Here is a 25,745-nt window from a genome sequence, read left to right on the forward strand (position 1 = left end):
TTTGTTTTTATCGCCCACGGGAAATAAGTTGACACAGTTAACAATGGCGAACTATTGCCCTGTCAAATGCTGCAGACTCTTTAGAGAAATCAAAGTTCCAGTCCAAACAAAAAAGTAGATTGTCCAGACCGAACAGACATGTAAGATACAATTCAATGAGAGCTTGGCTCTTCTGTCAGTTATATTACCGTATATACAAATTGATTAGTTCATAGAAGTTCATGTCTTTGTATCAAGAAGCAATGATAAATAAGCAAAAGGGAAAAACAGCTTCCCAAACAATCTGGGCACTCCTGTATAAACTGCTTTTGTAGTCTCAAGGAGACTTATTCACCAAAAGCTACATGATGCTCCTGCAATATCCATTTCTCAGTGGTAAGATTTCATCATAATCCATCTTTAGCATTAGATCTATACCAAACCTGATCTATCCTAACTATACTTCACTGAAGCAAGCCAGATTCATCATCTAAAATAAGCATTTGGCTTGTTTCAGCAAACCAAGGTTAAAATGTAACACAATTTTGTTGGGATCAGTTGACACAGACAATTATAGGTAATCAAAAGAAGCAGCAGCAAAAGCTTTCAAATCCCTCCTTGTGGCTGTGGTAGAGAAGTCATGCTTATAATGCTTTAGTGTTATGTCTGGATCAAGCCAGTGGATCCCTCTAAACAAGTCTAACCCACTACCTAGGAATTGTTGAAAAAGCAGGATAGGCAGCAGAAAACTCAGTCCAACAATTAGACCAATTAAACAACCAAATGGTGTGATTTCAGCTTGGCTTAATGGGCTTTATTTCTTTCTTGTTCTATCTTTCCTCCAAGAAGATCAAAATAACATATAGGGTCCACCTCTTGTTTATACCCATTTAGGATGTCTTGGGAGCAAAGTGTGTGAGAATATTGAATTTGGCTTACTTACAATAAATAAACTTCCTCCAAATATGCAGTGGATAAAATGGTTCAGTCAGAAACCTACAGAACAGATTGAGCTAGACCTTTCACTCAGTAAACCACCCCTTATTTCTTGCTTTACCTCAACTAACATGTATTGTCTCAATCATTTACTCAGATTCTAGTAATGACAAAGAATAACGTGTTTCCATTTACTTGCAGTTCTTCATAGATAAAAACAAATAACATATTGTGTAAAAAAATGATAATTTGTTACATCACTGAGCTTAACTGGTTAACTAGCATCATTACTGTCCGGTTATGTAGCTGACAGAACACATTCCTCTAACTATCCAGTTCTGACAGACTCCAGGACTAACATTGACATAACCCTCAATGGAAAAAGTAACCCTCTGTAACTATTGACTGTTATGGAGTTGACTGGCATCAACCCAAATCCAGAAAGGTCCCTCCCAGCCAAAACCTCTCCAATTTATCATGTGTAATGATCATATCAATATATCCAACAAGATGTGCTGCCATTGTCTTGGTTTCAGTCAAGATGTTGTTGTTTAGTTGTTAAGTTGTGTCCGACTTTTCGTGACCCCATGGACCAGAGCACGCCAGGCCCTCCTGTCTTCCACTGCCTCCTGGAGTTGGGTCAAATTCATGTTGGTTGCTTCGATGACACTGTCCAACCATCTCATCCTCTGTCATCCCCTTCTCCTCTTGCCTTCATTCTTTCCCAACATCAGGATCTTTTCCAGGGAGTCTTCTCTTCTCATGAGATGGCCAAAGTACTGGAGCCTCAGCTTCAGGATCTGTCCTTCCAGTAAGCACTCAGGGTTGATTTCCTTCAGAATTGAAAGGTTTGTTCTCCTTCCAGGGGACTCAATTCAAAAGCATCAATTCTTTGGCAGTCAGCCTTCTTTATGGTCCAGCTCGTAGATAAAAACAAATAACATATTATGTAAAAAATGATAATTTGTTACATCACTCAACTTAACTGGTTCAGTCAAGATAGGCCATCTCAAAACATTCTAGGGCTGCCAGGTTCCAAGGCACTGAACAAGCCTTAGAGAATTGCTATGTTCCAGGCATGGAGGCACATCCCAGATAAGACTAGAGGGGAAGAAATTCTGATTTGGGGGTGTGAGTTGGTTTTAAAGCAGGGTTGGACACACCTGTGCCAGCTGGGAGGCAATGTCTTCCCCTGGCTACCCTCTGGAGGTTGCATAGATTGCCAAAAAGACTCCAGAACACAACCAAGAAAAGTGGGAGCAGATCAAGGCTCTCTTCTGTTTTGAAAATTTTGGTATTTCAGGGTTTTATATGTGTTAGAGGTGTGATAAAAGTTAAATCACCATTCCTGGAGGCTCTCTGGAGCTTCATTTCAACTGCTTTCACTGGGAAAAGAAGATTGGAGACATAAAAACTAATTTTGGAGAACTGTATATAGCTCCCCAAGACCGCACAGTCATCAAAAGTGTCACTTCCCAGTAAGCCAGGTTTTACATGGATTCTGCTTACTTATCCAGATTCACCTCATGCTCCTTTCCACAACCAACTGGCCCAGAAACAAGTTGCTCCCCCTTTCCAAGCTTTATCTGCCTCTTCTCTGTGACACTGCAAGGACCCAAGTTCTGTCCCAGGTTTTGGCCCTAAAATCTGAAGGAAGATGGTGCTTCTCTCCTGGCAACCATGCAACATGGGAAGATAGCCAACCAAGAATTCTCCAATCCCTGTGCATGATTTTGAGCCTAGTGTGAGATAGAGTCATCCCCTCACATTGGTTTTCTGTGTCAAGGAAAGGCAGTAGTCTTTTTGTGAAGCTAAGATATGTGAATGCATGCACAGAGAGAGCAAGAGGGAGAGCGAGTAAGCAAGCTGAAAAGGTTAGTCTGATCACAAAGATGCGAATAACCCACCTAATGCTTCCACTTTTATTATTGGTTGGTTGGTCCGTTGGTTGGTTGTTTTTTTCATTTGTTGGTGTGTTGGTTCGTTCGTTTGTTCCTTCATTTGATCGTTCCTTCAGTCATTCATAGGCCACCTTTTTCCTGAAGGATCCAAGGTGAGTTACAGTATTTAAAAGAAACATAGTTAAAAGCCAAATAATAAATAATTACAATATTTAAAAAGGTTTTCGGCATATGATCCTATCAAATATATTAAAACTCATAATAAGAACAGCATTAAAAACACAAGTAAAACACAGAATAAAATGTTCCCTTAAAACATCCCCTTGGTCAGGTAGCCACTTAAAGCAAACTACTACTACTATGTAGCAACGATCACAGTTTTAAATTTTATGTATTTTCTGGACAAAGTTCAGCCCCAGAAACACACAAAATTTATCTGAGATAGCCAACATAAACTCTTGCCATTTCAAAGCAAGGGAAGAAATGACTATACAATTTAGGATTTGTTATTCAGTTATTTAGGATTAATAATTTGTTATTCAGTAACAAATAAGCATGTTAAAATATGTTAAAATGCGTACACATGTTAAAGTGTGTTAAAATGCATAGCACCTTACTAGACAATGCCAGGTTCAGAAGAACCGCCACCAGGCTTTGTGGTTCTACTAACTAGTCTTCAGCAGGGTTCTCTTAAGTATGTCATCCTCATTGCTATTATCATTCATTTACTCGTATGCCACATTCCCAAAACGTTATGTCTAAAGCTGCTCACCAAACAAACAACAATAGATGTAATAATTATCATATATAATAATCGTAGAACTGTAGAGCTGGAAGGGACCCTATGGATCATTAAGTCGAGCTCCTGTCAAGGAGACACAGTGGGGAATTGAACCCCCAACCTCTGGTTCCACAGCCAATACCTAAACCACAACATCTATCCAGCATTATATAGCAACATGGCCAAGGGGCTTGCCAGCTGTAGTGATCTGAGGGTTATAGTCAACAAATGTAACTTTTCCAAGCTCTAGAACGATCATTCTTACCTTAATCTGTGGATTAGGCTATGAGATAAAAAAATATTAAAAGAGATGTTGATAGTATACCTTTTTTTAAAAAAATGTTGAGGAATCTATGAATATAAATGCCTAGAAGCAGATGTAGCTTGTTTAAAAAATACGAGTAAAATATTTTTTGTGTGGGAGCATCTGCTTCGTTTGAAGTAGCTTGTCAGTGCTGTTACAAAGGAAAAGAGGGAATGATCCATGGCATCTAACGACTTTGGTTTCGTGTGTGATGTTGTGTCTTCCTGACTCATAGCTCCACCTTTTGCCATTTCTTTGGAACCTTAACATGGATTCCTTGACATCTGTGGGTGCCTTTTTCTTTATTCTTTATAGAAGGTTCCTGAAGAAAGAAAGACTTTGTAATCTCAAACAGAAAAGCACTGGTGATGTTGACATGTAAAAAAAATTAAGACGTTTGTACAAGTTCTCAAGGAATAGTTACAAGAATATAGAAGCAAGAAGAAATTAAGCACACTACAATTTGAAATAAAAAAGATATAAAGCTTAAGGGTAATATACTTGAAGCCCAGAAAGAAAAGTCATTTATTTTAGAGTCATCCAAACTGGAATAGTATTTATGAGTACATCTGGATTGGCCTTCGTTTTAAGAAACAAAATATTTCTGTGTAGGTGTACAGGTGGGCGTTCAATCCTAGCAATATGATTTCAGTCTGAGAAGTGAACTGTTGAACTTTTCTATAACATAGGAATGTGGTTCATTTTAAAAATAAACCACATTCTATATAAGCTGCAAGAATAATGCATCCTGCCTCTCTCTCTCTCTAGCTGTTTTCTCCCAGAGCTCGGAAATAACACATTAAAAACTACTGCCGTTATCATCACTTCATATTTGCAAGGAACAACAGGCAGTATTTCCTAGTAACAGTGGAATGACTTCCTGCAAATTGTCTTGGATCTTGGTATGGGAAGAAGGTATGGATGTAAATGGAAAAAAAAAGATATTACTTTTTTTGGTTCAACAAGTAATGTAACCCCTATGAAGTATTGGTTCAGCCTAAAAGGGTGGGACTAAGAAACAGCAGGGCTGTGAGTAAGAGGTTTGAATCTTAGAAAGAGTGGGACAGCTGAAGAGGCTGGAGCGCCTCTTGCGAATTCGACTATAAGGCCCTTGCCAACTTGGTGTAGGTGTAATTATTAAATGTTTGTGTTGGATGGGTTAAGCTACATAGTGAATTCATGAATTGCATACAGTTGTATTGATAATTCATTTCAGGGTTTTGAAGATTCTCTTGTGATATGGATACCCAAACTAGTTGAGGAAGATTTCTTGGATTTTTGTCTGACTTTGAAATAAAAAGGACACTTAAACTTATGTGTCATGAATGAGAACAAATGTAAATTATTTAATTAATAATGATATTTTTTTACTTCTTGAATTAAAAAAAAGTGCTTTAGGAATTCTGCATCCTGAAACAAAATAATGCAACTGCGTGGAATGCTTTGCAGCACCATAACATGGAAGGTGTGTGAAGTGCAATTACAACTACACTTCAAGCCACAAAAGACCTCTGGGTAGTGTGAGCGGCATATAAATTGAATAAATAAATAAATAAATAAATAAATAAATAAATAAATAAATAAATAAATAAATAAATAAATAAATAAATAAAATGTCTGGTGGCAGCTTAGACCAGCTGTTCTCAAATTGGGGTGCCCAAATATTCTTGAACTGCAGTTCCCAGAAGCCTTCACCACTTGCTGTGCTGGCCAGGATTTCTGGCAACTGCAGCCCAAGAACATTTGGGGGCCCAAGTTTGAGAGCCACAGACCTAAATGATAGGAGTTGCAATCCTATTTTGACTTTTTGCTTAGGACCTAATGAAAAACAGTGCATGCAAGAAAACCTAGAGAACCTTAAAAATGAAATAAACAGAAGTTGCATGGACATATTCGGTAGAGAAGGTGAAAGCTATCTTCCCACTTATCTACTGTGCATGTTTGTGTTTTCTTCTATATTTTTAGAACCATTTTCAAGATATAATATTGGAATAGATTGTGGGAGGAACTGAAAGGGCATTAAGGGGTCCTGCATGGAACACGGGACCTTATAGACTCGATGGCCTTAGAGCCCCCTGTGGTGTCCGCCCCGGTCATGAATATTCAAATGCTATCTGCATGGACCAATGAGAGTGCTGGAGAGGCGGAGTCACGAGATATAAGAGTCTCTGCAGGAGGAGGAGAAGTTTAGAGGGGAGTTTTGAGAGACTGGGAGATTGGAGTTTTAGGGTTTGAGAGAGGGGATTGGGAGTTTGGGGTGGATAGAGAGGTTTGGTGGATGAAGTAGGATATTTGGTTGAAAGTAATTGTATCTTCATCACCTGTAATAATAAACAACTTCTAACTGGTTCTATTTAAAATGACACATTGCCTGGAGCTCTATTATTAATAATACATAAAGTTGATGTAATCAACTAGTGGCAGCAAAATGAGATGTAGCTTGTGCCCTTTGATTGGTGAAAGAACCAAGGGGCAGGCGGGAACGTGACACCCCCTTCCAACTCAATTATTCTATGATTCTCTGTATTTTTCCAATATCCTGTAATAACAATGTTCCATGCTGTGGCTTATGTTCCACATTGTGTTTAGGGAGATTAAAGAGTCCCATGTTTTCTCATTCAAATCTGTGGGACTCATTGTTTAGGTACAACAATGGGTACAGAATTGCTTTAGAACCAACTTGTCTCAAGTACTTTAATTTGTGGGATTTTAGGGTCTTCAATGCTTTCATGCAGAGATGAATCCAATGGAGAAGAAAAGTGATCATATTGCCTGTAAACTATGGCTTTGGAAAGCCCCACTTTATTTACAGGCAGGAATACCTGTAAGGTGATTTCTGTGTTTCTGGTATCCTATACAGATATAGCTCACATCCCAGGCAGGGAGGTATCCCCAAATTTCAGGGTGAGATGCCCCTTTTTCCCTGTCCATGAGCCACACACCAAAGCACATGCTGTTCTGATGGTCGTAGATCCAATTGTGTCGATGTGAAATAAAGTTTCTGCCCTAGCTAACCCAATGACATGTCTCAATTTGTTACTTGAGACACAACTGAAGTATGATTACAGCAGCTAAAAAGGACTTGAAAAATATAATCTGGCCATATCCTCTATTAGTTCAGATAATTTTGATCTTCTCACAGAATTCTAATTAACATTACATAGTTTTTGCAAGCATGTGCATGTCCACTGAGAAATAAGCCACAGTGTCTTCAGTGGAGCGTAGTTTCATACAAATGGGTATAGGCTTTCAGCTTTATAGCTAAATCCAGTTGCTAGTTCTGACTAGGGTAGAACTCATGAATCAAGGTTACTTTCAAAGGGTTGAATTCAGAAACCACATTCATGCAAAAGGTCTGCTGTAGTTGGGATAATAAGTGGATGTAGCTTTTACGAGGTTTTCTGTACTCTTTATAATTTGGTTACAGCTTACCGCTGGAGCAGTGCTATTGAAGAAGAGGAGGATGAGGAGGAGGAAGAAGAAATAGATACTAGGTTTAAGTGTAATTTGTAATGAATGTCCCACACCTTTTGGGTTGTCAAAACCAACCTAGTCTTCTGCCACCAGAACAATTTTCTATTATGGCAACCAAGGTCTAAGCTAGTGGTCCCCAACTTTGGATAACCCAGGTATTCTTTGCCAGCATAGATGGTGGTGAAGGCTTCTGGAACTTGTAGTCCAAGAACTGGGTTACTCAAGGCTGGGAACCACTGATCCAGCCCACTCCAATAGAGTGTCATAACCATCTGCGTAGACAGAAATGTGTATAAAACTAGCATAACTTAAAGATATACTATCAGAAATTCAGTCTCTCCTCCCAACTTCCTTCTGTGAACTCAAGGAACTGCAAAAGTGTCATAAATGTATAGAAATAAGGATAAGCATGATATGCTTCATGGCTTCATTTTTATAACCAACTGGAACTTGTATTCTTTGTCAGTTTATAACCTAAAAAAGTAGTTATGGTCAACATCAGTGCAATCGTTTTTCAGTTTGACATTCTGTTGTGTGGATGCCACTAGAAGAGAACCATGGAATTGCTGGACTAAAAGTATTTGAGGATTTCTAGTCTAATCCATGTAAGGAAACAGTGTCCTACATACCTTCAAACCTTTTACAGATTAGACTATGCATTAGAAGAATGCTGGTTTATATAACTGCATTACACTGTGAAATAAGGAAAAGAAGCATGGGACTAAGGTATACAACACCAGAGGACAGGATTAGCACTGGTTCAAGCCCACTGGAGAAATCGGCTTAATAACTGAAGAAATGGATTTCTCTAAAAAGAAGTCAGATTTTATAACTGAATCTATAACAGAATCCAGCAGGCACCCACTCAGAGACAGTGCCCCAAGGAGGTGGGACAGGAAATTAGGCTGTTTCCTCCTAACGGGCATCCACCAGAGGAAACCCCATAGAAAGTTGTAGGAGCAACGTCTAGATTTACAACATAATTGTGCATGTTGCGTATGCCGTTGCAACACCTGGCCAACTGTTTTGCTCCTGGGTGAAGAAGAAAAACTTGTATTGTTTGTTACACAAACAGTCCTCAAACTTGTATTGTTACTTAGAAAGTGTTATACTGTTAGGATTCAGTGGTTGTGTGATTGTGGAAAAATGGTTGTTTTAGGGCTTTTGAGTGGACAGGCCACACAATGAGGTGCTTTGTAGCTCTCTCCCCATACCCATTGCCCTCCCCACCCCCTTCTTTGGGACTTCTCTTTCTTTTATAACTGAACATTTGGAAATATATGGATAATGTCACAATGCCACCAATAGAGTAGGTCAAAATTGTCTCTTACAAAAAAGTATGCTGCTCATATACCACCCCATAGTTCTTAAAGCTCTCTCTGGCTGGTTTACTTAATTATGTGGCCTACACACTGCCCCCTACCCCCAGCAAGCTGAGTACTCAATTTACTGACCTCAGAAGGATTGAAGACTGAGTCAACCTCAACCCAGCCATCTGAGCCCAGAATCAAATGCAGAGCATGAGTAGAGTCTTCATTGCAGTACTGCGGTTACTGTACCACAAGGTCACCCCCAATCTGTATGCCCTTTATTAAGATACAAGAGGATGGGTTTTCACCCATATGCACACCTTGGTGTATTGGACTGCAGCCGCGGCATATAATTTTTGTATTGTTGCAATCGTTAAAAACAATGGCTGAATATTTATCAGCAAAGATATATTTTCTATTACTATTGCTGATTTTTCTACCCACAGTACCCTAACTCATCTTTACAGTTCTTTAACTAACAGAAAACAATTTATGTAAGTATATTTAAATAAGCCAAGGGAGACAAATCTAGGATGAAGTGAAAGTATTATGCAAAGGCTCACATGACAGCAAATATTTTATGCAAATATGCTCAATGGTTAAAGGCAGGGGGTGACAGACTATATAAGACAGTCTATCCGTGAAAGAAAATAGATAATTAGTTTTCTTCTTTAGAAGTAGAGAAAAGAGGTGAAAAAGAGCAAATAACTGGAAGAAATAGGTGAATGTCCTGAAAGAAAACATTTTTCTTAAATCTTAGCGCTTTAATAAATAGATTAACCTGCTAAACTGATTGAAAACTTTATTAAAATTAAAATATATTCAGTCAATTTGCACAACTAAATTAAATGCCTAAAAACATAACTGCATTCAGAGAGCATAAAAATAGCAGAAGAAAGCACTGTAATAGAAGAAAGTCAACTACATTGTAATTCTGCCAGGCTTGTTGCATTTCAAGGAGGAATGGTTTACCTTAATTAGCCTAGGTATATCCAGCTGCTATGCATTCCCAATAAATGTATTTTCTGACTATAGAGACATAGAAGTGCACATTGGGAGAAGAGGAGTTGGCCTCAAGTCCAAATAAAGAGGGTTCCCCCCCCCTAATTTTTTGCACCAACCTTTCAAGCTGTATACATAGAGATACTGGAGCCATACCATCATTTTACACAGGGAGGTCACTAGACTTATAGAAGTGTTATCGGGTCTGGTGGTTTGAACACATTTGGAGGGGATACCATGGCATGGTCCTCTATTGCTGCTTTCTTCATGGAATCATTGCCAAGTCTGAAGAAAATAGGATTTTGCTTTGGTGTTGGCTTTCCATAGGAGCAGGACCTCAGAGTTTCTGAGATTCTTGCTCCTGTGGAGAGTCTCTACAGTAGCCGAAGCATCTCCTCTTAAGGTTTGGTGATGATTTCAAGAAAGGGGAGAGGAGCGAGGGGCTCTTCTCAAAGCATGTTCAAGCCAGATAGCCCAGTGGTTTAGGTCTGGAGTTTGATTCCCCACTGGGCCTCCTTGATAGGGGCTGGAATTGATGACCCACAGGGTCACTTCCAGCTCTGCATTTCTATGATTATTATTACAACAATACTTATAAGCTAACATTACTCCTCAATACTGTGGAGTAATGTCAACCTTACTCTTCTCAGTTTGTTGGTGACTTGTGTGATATAGGTACCCTTCACATGCACACACACATACCCTACCTATATGACAAATGTACCAGAAAACGAGATATTTCCACAGTGTATTATTTTGGACCTGGTGATGGGTGATGTTGATTTGATTTCCCTGTTTCTCTTTTTCTTCCAATCTTGAGTTCAGCCCATCCTGAATTTTTAGAAAAAATCATATGAATAGTTCTGTTCAGTTCTACATTTCTCCCAGTGCATGCATGTTTATTTACAGCTTTACCTCATAAACACATTTGGCCAAGCATGTATTCCATTTTCAGTGCCATTTCAGGAACATGTTTCTAATACAAACACTTTATAGAGATTCTTGACAGGAAAATTCTACTTTGAAAACCTAGAGAATTGCACATTTCACAGAATAATGGTGCTGCATTTAGGTATGTTTTTGACAGTGCAATCTGAAGTGCTTTTGTATTACAATGGGAAGCAAACAGATTTCTACCTGGGAATATTTTCTTGAGATCATTTGTAGCTCAAGATTGATGAGAAAACTCATCACACAAAGATATTCCCCCAAAGGTGAATCAACAATATCTAGATGAAGCGCTCCAAATGCTTCTTGTTCCTCAAAGGGGCGGCACTGATTCTGTTGAAAGCAGAAATTAAGGGAAGCTAAACCAGTGTTGAGGAGCCTTGAGGTCAAAGATGGAATCTGCTAGGAACAGCAGTTAATACAAGAGACGGGATACTCAAATAGATGGCTCATTAATCCGCTTCTGTGTAATTTGCTCTGTTCAACCAAAATCAGTGGCACAAATCCAATTCTCTTACAGTCATTTATATCCAGGATTTCAGACCTAGTTTACTGAGAGAAAAAAAAATACTTGAATCTTACGCAGGCTTAATTGGTTTTGCTGAAGAGAGCAGGGTTGGTTTCATGCTGCTAGACATGACTTATTGGACATCTTTAAACAAAATGAGGGTCAGAGACATTTCAAAGAGGGGCAACTAGCCTCCCATTGACATCATCATCCTCTTGAAGTCATAGTATATCCATTTGTTTTATTAGGACTGCATCTGCTAACTGCAACTTCTTTTAAAATGTGGAATGCTTCCTTTCAGGATTTTTACACTTGCCTGCTGCTTCTCTTCCTCACTCACCACCAGCATTCTCTTCTAAAAGTCTGTTAGCATTCTGTGTCTACTGAATATGGTGAGTCCCTGCTGGCTATTTAAGGGGAAGCGGTCCCCTTTTTTTGTACTTATTTCAACCTTAGAAACTGGGTCTAAGTCTACTAATAACTCTTCTTAATGCAGAGATAATGCCATTTTGCATACAACAGAACTGAGATGGGCAACAGTAGTCGCAAGACATGATAGGGTGAGTAAAACCCCTGTCAAATTATTCCTCAAGAAGCACAGAACTTAAAATTCTAATTAGCAGAATTGCCTATGGTCATGCATACTTCCCAGATATTTTTGTACCTCTTGAGACTCTCAGAACCCTGACTGTCATTACTGCTGCCACAGTGTTGGAAAAGAATTTCTGCACCACTGCTGTTTTTTAAAAAGGTTGGGCAACTAAACAAGTGCTACCAGAATTTAAATTTTGTGCATTTACCGAAATGCACACAAATCAGTCCCTAAAGGGCAGAAAAACCAATCCAAGATTGAAAAAAAATCATGCCATGCCTGGGGAAAAAAGACATGTTCTCATATTGTCTCTTGTACAGTACAAAGATGAATCTGTCAGGGGTTATATCCCTATGCAGCAATTTTAAAAGCCCATTTGACAATCAGCAACAAAACAAGGCATTCTGGTAATGGTGTGCCCTGTTTGGGAGTGAATTTCTACACCTAGAACTTTTCCAGAAGCTCCAGTGAATTTCAATGACAGTTGAGCAGGATGAGTGGCCTGAGAAGTGTTACGGGGCAACACAGCTGCTCAAAAGCCTTTTCTAACATATGCCATCCTATATATGCATCCTTCTGCTTTCTGCACAGGATAAGCAATTCAAAAGAATAAATGCACACGAATCTGATGTCAAAATGCAGGAGAATATTTCTGTTTTCCTTGATATTGTGGTGCCTGACCTCTCCCATGAGGGATCTCAAAGAAGACTCTAAAATGAACTAGCTCATTTAAAGTACAGTATCAGTACAATAAAGTAATGGGTAGAAAATGTGTGTGTGTGTGGCTAGATAGATAGATAGATAGATAGATAGATAGATAGATAGATAGATAGATAGATAGGTAGGTAGGTAGGTAGGTAGGTAGGTAGGTAGGTAGGTAGGTAGGTAGGTAGGTAGGTAGGTAGGTAGGTAGGTAGGTAGGTAGGTAGATAGATAGATAGATAGATAGATAGATAGATAGATAGATAGATAGATAGATAGATAGATAGATAGATAGATAGATAGATAGATAGATAGATAGATAGATAGATAGATAGATAGATAGATAGATAGATAGATAGATAGATATAGAGAGCACAAAGATGTGTTGGAGATTTTACAACTGTGTGATGCATGACTTATGACTGATTGGCAGGGACTTCTATGAGCTGGGTGACTGCACTAACCAATCAGTCCCTCTCATCTCTCTCATTCAAAGAGAGCCCCGCCTTTCCCTCTCTTTCGTCTGTTGGAAGCACTGTTTGCTAGTTTACTGTTGATCTGCTCACAACTGTAAGTAATGGAATGTTTTTATTCTCTCCCCTACAACTGTCTCAGAGGGAGTTATTGAGACCTTGAATGCCTATTAATGAGAAAGGGGTCGACTTTCTGGAAACTTGATGAAATTCTCTTCTGTGAATCTCTGGAGTTCTACTGCATAGCAAAGGAGTTTTATCAGAAATTCACACCTCTGCAGCAAGATGTGCAGGAAGAGAAAAAAAGCAATAATGAAGTCGGATGGTCAGTGAAATACTAAGGACCACAAAGAAATTAAGACTGACAGATTTGCACATTTTAGCTCTTAATGGCTGATTGTCTTCACTGAGTGGTTCTTGGTGGATTTCAGAAACACGAATGGAGGAATGATGGCTGGAAGAAGGATGAAATCATGTATGGGATGTGATTATCTATCTATGTAGTCTATCCAGTTTCGAGAGACAGCATAAAAAGAGTAATGAGATCATGAGAGTGTAAATCTCACCACAGCATTTCTTCTCAAACCCTCTGCGCTTTTAACACCCCTGTGACAAGTGGAAGTTTGACAGAAGCATTGATTATAACATGGTCATACAGTGATTGATGGAGTTGCACTTCTCAGGAGGCTGTCATCAGTGACACATGATACTCGGATAACTATCATTCCCTCCTTCACATATGAAGAATTTTTTTCCAGTTTCCATCACTAATAAACACCCATCACTTGGCAAGATGCTGGGATTTTTCCTTTCTCTGAAGGGTTATATATAGAAGCCAACTTTCTGTACCATCAACAGGCTTGCACCTGGCACAGTAACTCCAAAGTTCTTGAGAAAAGTCTTCTTTATAGCCATCCAGTGTTGCCCTCCCACTTCTGCTTTTACAAATTTCTGATTCAAGCTATTCTAATTCATGACAATCCTATTAATCTCTTAATATAATCCATTCATCCAGTTTACAGTCTTCTAGTACTCATTCTTCCAGTCTAAGGTCACCACTGATTCGTTTCTTGATGTTATTTGTTCTTTTTTGTTCATTACTTTAAACATCATCATTATTTTATGTTTTGAGAAAAACCTAATAAGTACCAATACAGATGGCAAAGTTGGAATTTTTTTTTTTGCTTTGATTCCTACTTGTGGAAGAAAGGTGAAATGCCAATTAAACCTTGTTTTAATCTAGTTTAATAATGTTTTATTTAACATTATTAATATAATGCAGACTTAATTCTTTTAAAATATTTGAATAATCGATTGTTTTTATCTCTCCCTTTTAGTGATGTAAGCCATGTTAGGTCCTTTAATGGAGAAGGGTAGGGTAAAGATGTTTTAAATAAATAAATAAATAATGAATAAATGTTCCCCATTTTGCAGATGTTAGTCTTCTATTTAAATGTTTCCCAATCCTACCCAGGATCACCATGGAATTTTCCTTCCCTTCTCCCCTCACACCTAAAGTATCCTATAGTATTTGCAGTTTCTCTGGTGTCTGGCGCTGTGGGCTAAACTGCAGAAGCCTGAGCTGCAGGGTCAGAAGACCAAGCAGTCGTAAGATCGAATCCACGCGGCGGAGTGAGCGCCCATCGCTTGTCCCAGCTCCCGCCAACCTAGCGGTTCGAAAGCATGCAAATGCAAGTAGATAAATAGGGACCACCTCGGTGTGAAGGTAACAGCGTTCCGTGTCTAAGTCACACTGGCCATGTGACCACGGAAGATTGTCTTTGGACAAAACGCTGGCTCTATGGCTTGGAAACGGGGATGAGCACCGCCCCTTAGAGTCGAACACGACTGGACAAAAATTGTCAAGGGGAACCTTTACCTTTACCTTATCTGGTGTCTGTGCCTAGTGGAGAGAAGGAATCCTAGCCTGGTCTTGCTAAATGATTTGGTTTCCATCTCTCTTATTCCTAAGGGAGCCTTCCCTGCCCCCTTTTCCCGCAAAATAAAAAAATAAAAAAATAAAATAAATAAATACGGCTTTTCCATTTTACCCAGAGGCTGCTTCCCACAGAGAAGTCAGGCCTGGAGTGAGTTTCCATTAAGCCACCTGTATATAGTGTACCCTCCGGTTCCATCTAGTGGCTAGCCCTGGTAATACACCTAGGGAAGGTATATTCATGTATTTATCTTAGTTTAGTTTTAGTTTTAGGCAGTGGATAAGTGAAACCACAGGTACTGATCCTGTGGATATGACAGTCCAACTGTACTGGGGAGCCACGGCCAGGGGCCAGTAGGTAAAGGGTGCCCCAGTTAAAAACGTTTGGGGACCACTGTTCTATTTGATGAGCTATCTGTCGTTAATGTTCAGTTTGGGGGCTTGTTCTGTTTAAAAAGGTATCCCAGTCAAGTTTAATATAAAGGCAAAGAAGCCTAGGAATAGACAATAGAGGCCTTACTGTTATCATTCCAGAGACAGCACCTAGACAAGAGATTTAGTAGGTAAATACATCCCCTGGTTTCATTCTTCCCAATTATAACGAGATGTACAGAACTCCTGTCTAAATTGTGGCAATTATTTCTGAAGGCCTTATCTATGTGTTAGTTAGCTAGAGCTTGGAGGTAATGAGTCATGACACACAGATTATTTTAATGATTTTCTTTTCATGGTAATGCCTGCCGAACAAAGTTCTCTTATCTGAAAATTGAGGCCCAGGACTGTTCTGTTGGCCTGCAAGAAGGAGAAAGGTTCATGGCCTGAAGCTTCCACCTCTCCCAACCCTCCCATCTCTAACAATTGAGGGGTCTCCCTCCCGTAGGTTAAGGACCTACCAGAAACAAGAACAATAGCCTTTCTGGGAATGTTCCTGAAGTGTTGTTAACTAAACATACAAGCCATGTGCATCTTTTACAACAGGAAAAAAAAATGAAGAGGTGGATTAAATGAATTGGGGGTTAGATGGAGAGCTGGTATGTGTGTGGCTAGCAGCAGTGTTCATTTATGCTTACGAGGTGTTTATAATAGTGAGGGTAATGGGACTGTGAGGCAAGTTACAATTCCATATTTGGTGAATGTAAAATGATGACTGGAAGTGGATGTGGGAACAGGACATATTTGCTTTGTTCAGACAACATGATAAGCCCTGAGATGAGTGTATGTGTATTCAGTGCAAATAACTGTTTTGTTCAGGTGATCCTCTTTTTTTGGGTATGCATCATGTGGGTAGGGAACTGTCACCTAGAACAGTGGTTCTTAACCTTTGTTACTCAGGTGTTTTTGAACTGCAGCTCCCAGAAACCCCAGCCAGCACAGTTGTTGGTGAAGGCTTCTGGGAGTTGCAGTCCAAAACTCCTGAGTAACCCAAGGTTAAGAACCAGTGATCTAGAAGACAAACTGAACAGGCATGTCATTCCCAAGCCTGCGGGGGGGAAAACCCACTTGAGTAATAACACTCATTGTTATTCCTTCCCTTGCAATACTGAACTTTTCATGGAAATGTGCAAAAAAAAAAAAGCATAACAGGTCCGTATAGATGGAATGTAGCAAGATGGGACCATGAAATGTCCATCTTTCCAATGTCATGAAGCACTGCTATTTTTAAAAGCCATCAACTAATGTTCAGGGATCATATTTCCTTAGCCTCGGCATCTTGTTTAGAAAATATGATACAGTACAATAGTTTCATTTCTTAGGACACCTCTATCATGTCTGGTATTTTCAAATTGTTCACCTCCCTCCACCCAATAACTTTCCTCCCCCAGGAAATTAAAAATTAATATACCTATGCTACTAAACCGTGGTGGGTATTTTACATCCTTCCATATGCTGTCTACCATTTGAAGAAGAAGAAGAGGAAGAAGAGGAAGAAGAAGAAGAAGAAGAAACAAATAACTAAACTATTACAGAACTTTTAAAGACTGACCATTTTATTGCAGTGTGAGCTTTGCTGGATACAATCTCCTGCTACAGACACAGTGAAACTTGACGTTAGGAGGTAGTGAACTGTAAAGGTAGTTTCCAAAGAAGTGGATTGGATCCAGGGAAGCTTACATAGAAATAAATTGGTTTGTTTTGTTTCTCTTTCTGCTCTTGTTGTTGCTGAAACAACAACAAGATCTTTGTAAAGATCTTTGCCCTGAAACTTTTCAGAGCAAAGATCCATACAAAGAACCTCAGGGGATCCTTCCTTCCTTCCTTCCTTCCTTCCTTCCTTCCTTCCTTCCTTCCTTCCTTCCTTCTTTCCTTCCTTCCTTCTACCCTCATTCCTGCTTTTCTGCCCACAACCCAACATCTACTCCTTTGAAACCCAGAAGAGTCTCCTCCCAGAGAAAAGGAAATGGTCCTTGGAAATCCCTCCCTTCTTCTGTTAATGAATGAAAAAGAAGCTGGCAATTCCATTTAAAAACACACAAATGTTTAATGTATATAGTATAACACACACACAGAAGTCACCTCAGTCTATTTTTGATAAGATGAATCATAGGCATAGAATGAAATATATTCTTCATACAATTTTATTGACATTAATGGAATTAAGTTAGCAATTAAATCAGATCAGCATGTTTAATCTTAAACTGGAACATTAAATGTGTAAAGAATGTTTAAATTCTTAATTAGCAGGCTGACATATGGAAGTAAATTACATGCTCTAACAATTAATGCCTAAATATTGACACACAGTAAAAAAAAATCTAACCCTTGAACATAATTTATTTAATGTGCTATTAAATGTCGAAACACTCTGAATACATGGATTTAATTGCACAATTTGGTTTTGAATTAATTAATACCTCAAGCTTTTAAATTCACATCCTAAATATTCATTGCTTAACAATTAGATCAGATTTACTTCAGAAGGAACAGAGAAAATATATTTCTTATTAACTACATTTTAGATTATTGAAATAGTAATTTATACTTTAATGTAAAGGTTATATAACCACAGACAGAAAGAATGTGCATGTAGTTCTTTACAGAACTTGAAAGTAATTGGTTATAAATAACTAATTGCTATTAGTTTGTAGTTAATTACTTCTGAAATAGTAAAGCAATAAAATAACATTACATTTGACTATAACTTAAAAGAGGAATAATTTTGCTCATTTAGCAATGTATCTGTAACTGTTGTGCCATTATGTGTCACTTCTAACTTATGGCGGATATATGAATTGCTTGATGTGTTTTGTGCCATCAAGTCAGAACTAATGTATAGTGATCCTAATAGGGCTTTCAAGGTAAGTGAGATATTTAAGGAGTGGTCTTACCAATTGCACTTGCCCAGTGAGTTTCCATGTCTGAATGGAGAACTGATATCTGTTCTCCAGAGTCCTAATCCATTACTCTATCCACTACACCACACTTAGAATATGCACATAAATTAGTTAGTGGCCGTCAAAATATTTTATATCATTGATAACCCTGCTCTGACTTGCAAACTCAAGACCATGGCTTACTTTATTGAATCAATTTATTTCATGGTAAGTTTTCCTCTTTTCCTATTGCTTTCAACTTTTTTTTTTAACATTACCAGCCCAAATCCTATTGAATTATTCACTGGTACAACACAATTGATGTAAATCTTGGAGACAAATCATGTGAGTTAAGTTAGTGTAAGCACATGGTGTTGCACATCAAATCACGTGACTCAGTACACAAGAGCAAATGCCTATACTAACGTCTTAATTTGTGACAATTTGCCATTGAGATTTACATTGGATGTGTAGTGCTGATTGGTATCTCTAATAGGATTTTGACCAGTGTATTTGCCAGAGTGTCTTTTTTTTAATGATGTGTCCAAATTTCCTCATTTTAGTGATTTTAGCTTTCAAGGAGTTCAACCTTAATATGATATAAAAAACACTTGTTGGTTTCTCTGGCAGTCCATGGTGTCCATGATGTTCTCCTCCAATGTGACATATTTGCTGAAATCCTGTTAGTGTACATTCACATCATTATCTGGTGAAGGATATATTTCCTATCATGAAATAAAAACCTTCCTATCCCCCTCTTCAGCTTCAGAGGTTTCCTAGGGATCCCTTTTGCCCTTGGGAAGCATTGGAATCTTCAGGATAGGGTAGGTGGGGAGGAATACTTTATTATCAGAAACAATCACTACTAATGGTCTTGCTGCTGAATTGGGACCACTGTCTGTGATCTGGTAGAGGTTTTCAAATATTAAAGTCTCCCGCTTAACAATTCAAGGCCCCTAAAGGGCAAAAGGGATGCCGAGGGAACCTTGAAGCCTGAATGAAGAATAGGGAGAATAGGGAAGAACAGGGAGCTTTTAATATAATTACATTTAAAATGCCTGTCACCAGATAATGATGCCCTCTGGCTTGCACAGCATAAATTTACACCAACAGGATTTCAGCCCATAAATGAAGAATTTTTCCCCTTCAGAGTCCAGGCTTCACATCTGCATATAGTCATCAAGAATACTACGAACTTTTATTTACTTTTGGAGCTATTATGAGTAATGATTCTTCTGCATGGCAGAGGAGAAATACCACATGGTTTGAGTGGTGGTTCACATTGTGCTATATATTTTCTTGTGGGTGTTGAAGTGACAATAAAATGAATGGCTTTGAACCAGAGAGAGGCAGTTTTTAACATTTTGGATGCTTCTTTAAAAAGCAACCAAAAAGGCCTCTATTTTAGTTACCTTGAGAAATGGGAAAGCAAAGACTTTCTTCAAAAATAACTGCTAGTTATAAGAGCAATTCCCTTGAGTTATAATTGTACTTGGTTATCTTTTAGAAGTAATTTTCCAGGCTCTGATTCTCCACCATGCATTATACATACACACATTTGGGTACAGGATTATGTTTATAAATCCACAATAAATGCACTTTTCATATAAACTAGTGTGACGATGAGGGCAAGGACACTCCGGTCTCTCCCTGAGGGCTGTCTCATCTCCTAACGTTGAGGGAATCATAGAAAAGTGAAGTTGGAAGGGGTCTACAAGGTAATCTAGTCCAACCCCCTGCTCAGTTTACAAATACAATCAAAGCCTATCTGCCAGGTGATATTCTAAGTTTTTCTTGAATGCCTCCAGTGTTGGAGCACTCACCAAATTCTGAGGTAACTGGTTTCACATTTCCACAAATTCCCACATCTCTAGCTCTTCTATAGATTTAGGGGGAGGTGTATGAGACATAGAACAGAGAGAAGAGATAGAAAAAGTGGGGAAAGAGGGAGATGGAGGAGGGGGATGCCTAGGCAAGGAGGAAGGAAAGAGAGATAAAAGAGAGATAAAAGAGAGGAGGAAGGAGAAAAGAAGGTTCCAGATAAGGAGTTGAAGGAGGAGGAAGACATGGAAAAGATGGAAGACATATGGAAGGGCGCTAACGAAGAAACAGAAGTTGAGGCTTGCCAGGCTGAAGTGAACATCCTGAAGGTAACAGATCAAGAAGACTGGAAATGTGTGAAACCTGAGGACCCTTGAACTGGGGAGGTCATCATGTTATAAGTTCCCAGAGCTGAAGCAGAAAGGCTGCAATAGTTAAGACCACTCCTTATGCTGTGCAAGCCAGACATCATAATCCAGTGACAGAGAAATGAGGAAGGAACTGTAAGAGGAGAGAGGGAGAAAGGAAGCGAAGGAGAGATGGCACCTCCTTTGAAACAACCAATATAAATCATCCTGGTTGTGACATGCCTTACTAAGTGTGTCTCAAGCAGGCCTTCCAGTTGATGGAGGAACAGAGGATGGTTCAACAAGAACAGGAAGAGATGGAGTAAGGAAGGAGACCAGTAAAGAAATTGCTTGGTTCCAGTTTAGAAGAAAGGTTTTATTTACATGTTCATAATATTTCTGTTTTAGAAGTAAACTCAAGTTTAACAAATACCTTTGTTGATTAGCATCCTCCATCTCCAGTGGTGGACTCCGAGATGGAAGGAAGTGACATGGGAAGTCTGGGAGCATCCAGGAGCATGCAGAGCCACCTTGTGAGTATTGATAAATTGTAATAAAAACCTAGAAGCCAGAATGCCAATTTATGCTTTTTTTTAATGAAAAACCTGTACATTTTGGTGGTAAATTGGCACTCATTTTCCAAAGTGCTGATTGCATTCCTGGGTGTGCACCTGGCCATGAAATTGGGTGAGCACACAAGAATGCAACTGACACTTCACTGTTGTTTGTTGTTTAGTTGCTAAGTCATGTCCGACTCTTTGTGACCCCATAGACCAGAGCATGCCAGGTCCTCCTGTCTTCCACTACTCCTGGAGTTGGGTCAAATTGTTGGTAGCTTCGATGACACTGTCCAACCATCTCATCTTCTGTCGTCCCCTTCTTCTCTTGCCTTCACACTTTCCTAACATCAGCATCTTTTCCAGAGAGTCTTCTCTTCTCATGAGATGGCCAGAGTAGTGGAGCCTCAGCATCAGGATCTGTCCTTCCAGTGAGCACTCAGGGTTGATTTCCTTCAAAATGGAGAAGTTTGTTCTCTCTGCAGTCCAGGGGACTTTCAAGAGTCTCCTCCAACACCACAATTCATAAGCATCAATTATTAGGTGGTCAGCCTTCTGTTTGGTCCAGCTCTCACTTTCATACATCGCTACTGGAAAAACCATAGCTTTGACTATTCAGACCTTTGTCGGCAATGTGATGCCTCTGCTTTTTAAGATGCTGTCAAGGTTTGTCATCAATTTCCTCCCAAGAAGCAGGCATCTTTTAATTTCATGGCTGCTGTCACCATCTGCAGTGATCATGGAGCCCAAGAAAGTAAAATCTGTCACTGCCGCCATATCTTCCCCTTCTGTTTGCATGGAGATGATGGGACTAGTGGCCATGATCTTAGTTTTTGATATTGAACTTCAGACCATTTTTTGCGCTCTCCTCTTTCATCCTCAAGAGGCTCCTTAATTCTTTCTCACTTTCTGCCATCAGAGTGGTATCATCTGCATTTCTGAGGTTGTTGATATTCCGACAATCTTAATTCCGGTTTGGGATTTATCCAGTCCAGCCTTTCCCATGATGTATTGTGCATTTAAGTTAAATAAGCTAAATAAGCAGGGAGACAATATACAGCATTGTCGTACTTGTTTCCCAATTTTGAACCAATCAGTTGTTGGCACTTCACTAATGAGGTGCAATTTGCTAACAATATGTATTGGATCTCCTTTACACAACAGTAAATTAACAATAGGATTCTGGCTTATATCTTTTTAAAACATCCTGCCAATACACACACAAGGTGGTTTATACTTAAAATACCTATGATATGGGTTATTTTTTTAAAAAAACTATACAAGTGCAATATAGGGTAACAGCACATCAAAATTAAAAGCAGCAGCAATCAATAAAACAGGACAAACTTTATTTGTAAGGGCAAGCTCAAGCGGTTATATTTTACCCATTGTGAGCAAAGCTCTATACTGACTTTGCAGATCGTAATAACCTGGTGAGAAATATATAAACTTTTCTTCCCTGCCAACTCTTATTAGCTCTTTTTTTTTTTGCCTTTCCTTGTTGTCTGATTTTCCTTCTCCAATATACTGACCAATATATTGACTTAATAGGTCACCAGAAGGTCTTCTCTCAACCTTCTGAAGGTCACTTTCAATGCTGCACTCAGGGCCAAGCTAGCAAAACAGGGGTAGGAATCATGTAACTCATCATCTGTATTTTGCAGCTGACCCTGCCTTTTTTGCAATGGGCGGAGCCTGGCATTTTTCCTGTAGTCTATCATTTATTTATTTATTTGATTTATATCCCACCCATCTAGTCTGGTTGACCACTCTGGGCGGCTTCCAATAAAAATGTATACAGTAAAACATAAGAATATAACACATAGAAGTCTGCATTCAATCGGAACACATACAATAATAGAACAAATAAAGAAAGAAGAAGAAAAAAGAATTAAATATTGACCGGAGGGAAGGCCTGAACATATAACCATGTTTTTAATTGACTCTTGAAAGTGCCCAGCGTAGGGGCCACACGAATCGCCGGAGGAAGGTTATTCCAGAGGCGAGGAGCCACCGCCAAGAAGGCCTGATATTTTGTCCTTTCTTTCCGGGCCTCCCTCGGCGTTAGGCCCCTCAGCCTCACCTCCTGGCTCGAGCGGGTGATCCGAGTAGATCTAGGTGGGAGCAGGTGTTCCGCCAAGTACAGTATCGGGATCCTAAACCGTTGAGGGCCTTATATGTAAGCATTAACACTTTGAAGCCAATGCAGAAATGGATGGGCAGCCAGTGCAGCATGGCCAGAGTAGGAGAGATATGTTGGTATTTTTTCACTCCAGTAAGGAGTCTGGCCGCTGCATTCTGCACCACCTGAAGTTTCCACATCAGCTTCAAAGGAAGCCCCACGTAGAGCGCGTTACAGTGGTCTAATCTAGAGATTATGAGTGCATGTCTATGCAAACACATAGACGGAATCTAGAGTTTGGAAAAGCTACAGGTGGCCATATTGGCTGGCATTCTTACTCTTGAAGCCCAAAACAGTTCTGATGAAACCCCACATTTCCTGATAGAGTACCTAAGCCCATCTGCAATGTGGAAACCATTTTATTTTATTTTATACATGAGGAAACTACTGTCAGCATGAGGCTGGTCATTCCTCTGCTCTAGTAATTTCATGGTGAGGGAATGAGACTTCCTCTCGCTGCAATTCAAGCATTTGAAAGCTGCATCCACACACCTGCTGCAGTGTTTAATGGCCAGGGGCAGGAAGGAGAAGGAGAGGAGAAAGGATTATGGTGCTATAAAAAAAGGGAAAACAAACAGGAGCTAGTAGTGATTAGATTTAATGAGCTGAGACTGATAGCATTTGGATAATAAATTATCAATTTCCAGAATTGACTAAAAGTGGTTCATTGGCTAATAGAGAGACCGATATGCCTGCCAAGTCTCCCAGTTCTCACTGGAACCTCTGCCTCTATAGTGGGCTCGCTGCACAACCAGACAGCTGTTGCATATGGTTTCTTCGACCTAGGCCACTTTCTCATCTTTTCTGGGCCAATAAACTACGCCACTCTATTAATCTCTTCTCTTGCTCAGATACACATTAACAGGATGCTCAAAAAGAGACAGTATTTCTAGCTGTCTTTGACAGAATAAGGGACCTATTCTTTTTCTACCAATGAGATACCCAAAGTACGTATTGGTCAGGATTTTGTTTGGCTTGTGTTTTGATCAGAACTGACCCTGTTTAACCATTCTGAATTAATAGGTGAATCAGTACTGTTATCCTTGGTGCTTAGCCCTTGTCAGAATTAAGGATTTTGTTTCCTGAGTGATTTCATCCTTGGAGGATAAAAAATTCAATGCAAGGGGTTTTCCTCTCTCTCCCCCCCCCCCCCGCCTTTCTGCAAGATGGCAAAATTCCTTGGAGGGTGGCAGAGATTTTAAACTATGTTCTGTGATTCTGAGACAGGTTCCGACACCATTTCCATAATAGTACCGTGTTTACCACTGTGACAATTGTTGGTTTGTTGTGAGGAGTCGTAAAAGTAGAAACATGATATGGGTTGTTTGAATCTTCATGATCCATCAGCCTGTTCGTTTATTCTTCCATTCTGTGTGCGCCGAGCTTGACAAAGGGAAAGGGGACCAGCTTTCTTTGGAGACATTCTTTTACAATTTGCCGTAAATGCGGGAAAATATCCTTTGTGTCTCACTTTCTCATGGTCCCAGGTGGGGTTGGAAAATGATCAGCAGGCAATCTTGACTGGGTTTGAAATGGGGACATTCATTCCCATCCCTAGTCACAGTTCTATTTCATGTTGAGAACTTAGGCATCATTAGTTTCATGCATCCAAAGATATTTTGGCATGCCCCCTCACCTGCTAAGAGATACCCATAGCCCAGGTAAAGTTGAAGTCACAACTTCCAAAGCATTCATGCATTACAAAAGAACAACCATTTAATTAATTAAAGTTCCAGCAGAAGAGGCTGGAAGCTAAAGTAATTGCTCATGTGGCAGCCCATCGGCCATTTATATAATCTAATGACAATAAATGCTAGAGAAGCATGAATTGCACTTACCATATTTTATTTTCTTTAAAAGGAAAAAAAAATCAAGTTTCTGGATAAGTACCGGGGTGGTGGTAGTTTGCTTCCTTATTTTGTATTTTTGTTTCATTTACTGCATATAGAGAATGTCCTACTTTACAGTGCAGCTCCAAGCTTTCATGTTTGTTTATTTATTTATTTATTTATTTATTTATTTATTTATTTATTTATTTATTTATTTATTTATTTAACTTATATGCCGCACACTCTACCCAAAGGTCTCTGGGCGGCTTACAACAATTAAAATTCAATTAAAATACAATAAAAGATAAAATGATTAAGATACAATTAAAATTGCCATCAGGACCCACAGTTGATGTTATTTCAATTAAAAGCCTTCTGGAACACAAAGGTTTTGACCTGGCACCGAAATGTCATCAGCGTCGGCGCCAGGCAAATTTCAGTTGGGAGAGCGTTCCATAGTCTGGGGGCAGCTGCTGAGAAGGCCCTTTGTCTACAAGCCATCCCTCTTACCTCCTTGAGGGACGGCTCTTTCAAAAGGGCCCCCTGGCTAGATCTTAACTGCTGAGTAGGCTCATATGGAAGGAGGAGGTCCTTCAGGTATCCAGGGCCCAAGCTGTTTAGGGCTTTATATGTCAAAACAAGCACTTTGAATTGGGCCCGGGCAGCAACCGGTAACCAATGTAACTTAAACAGAATCGGCTTGATGTGTTCTCTAGCGGCCCCACCACTCACCAGCAGCGCAGCTTGATTCTGGACCAGTTGCAGTCTTCAAAGGCAGCCCCGCCTTTCTCCTTAAAAAGGGCCCAAGGCAGCTTACATAATTAAAAAGACAATGTTTAAAAGCTGAAAACA

At 39.5% G+C, this 25,745-nt stretch overlaps 1 long non-coding RNA gene across 1 annotated transcript; it reads right to left on the reverse strand.

Moving 5' to 3' along the window:
- Positions 1-25,269, reverse strand: LOC144587774 (uncharacterized). Its single transcript, XR_013542915.1, has 2 exons — positions 3,863-25,269; positions 1-2,954 (listed from the first exon to the last, which is right to left on the reverse strand). It is a non-coding gene; the product is annotated as an uncharacterized LOC144587774 (long non-coding RNA).
- Positions 25,270-25,745: the final 476 nt, after the last annotated feature.

The sequence above is a fragment of the Pogona vitticeps genome, chromosome 3, assembly GCF_051106095.1.
Source record: "Pogona vitticeps strain Pit_001003342236 chromosome 3, PviZW2.1, whole genome shotgun sequence".
NCBI classification, from domain to species: domain Eukaryota; kingdom Metazoa; phylum Chordata; class Lepidosauria; order Squamata; family Agamidae; genus Pogona; species Pogona vitticeps.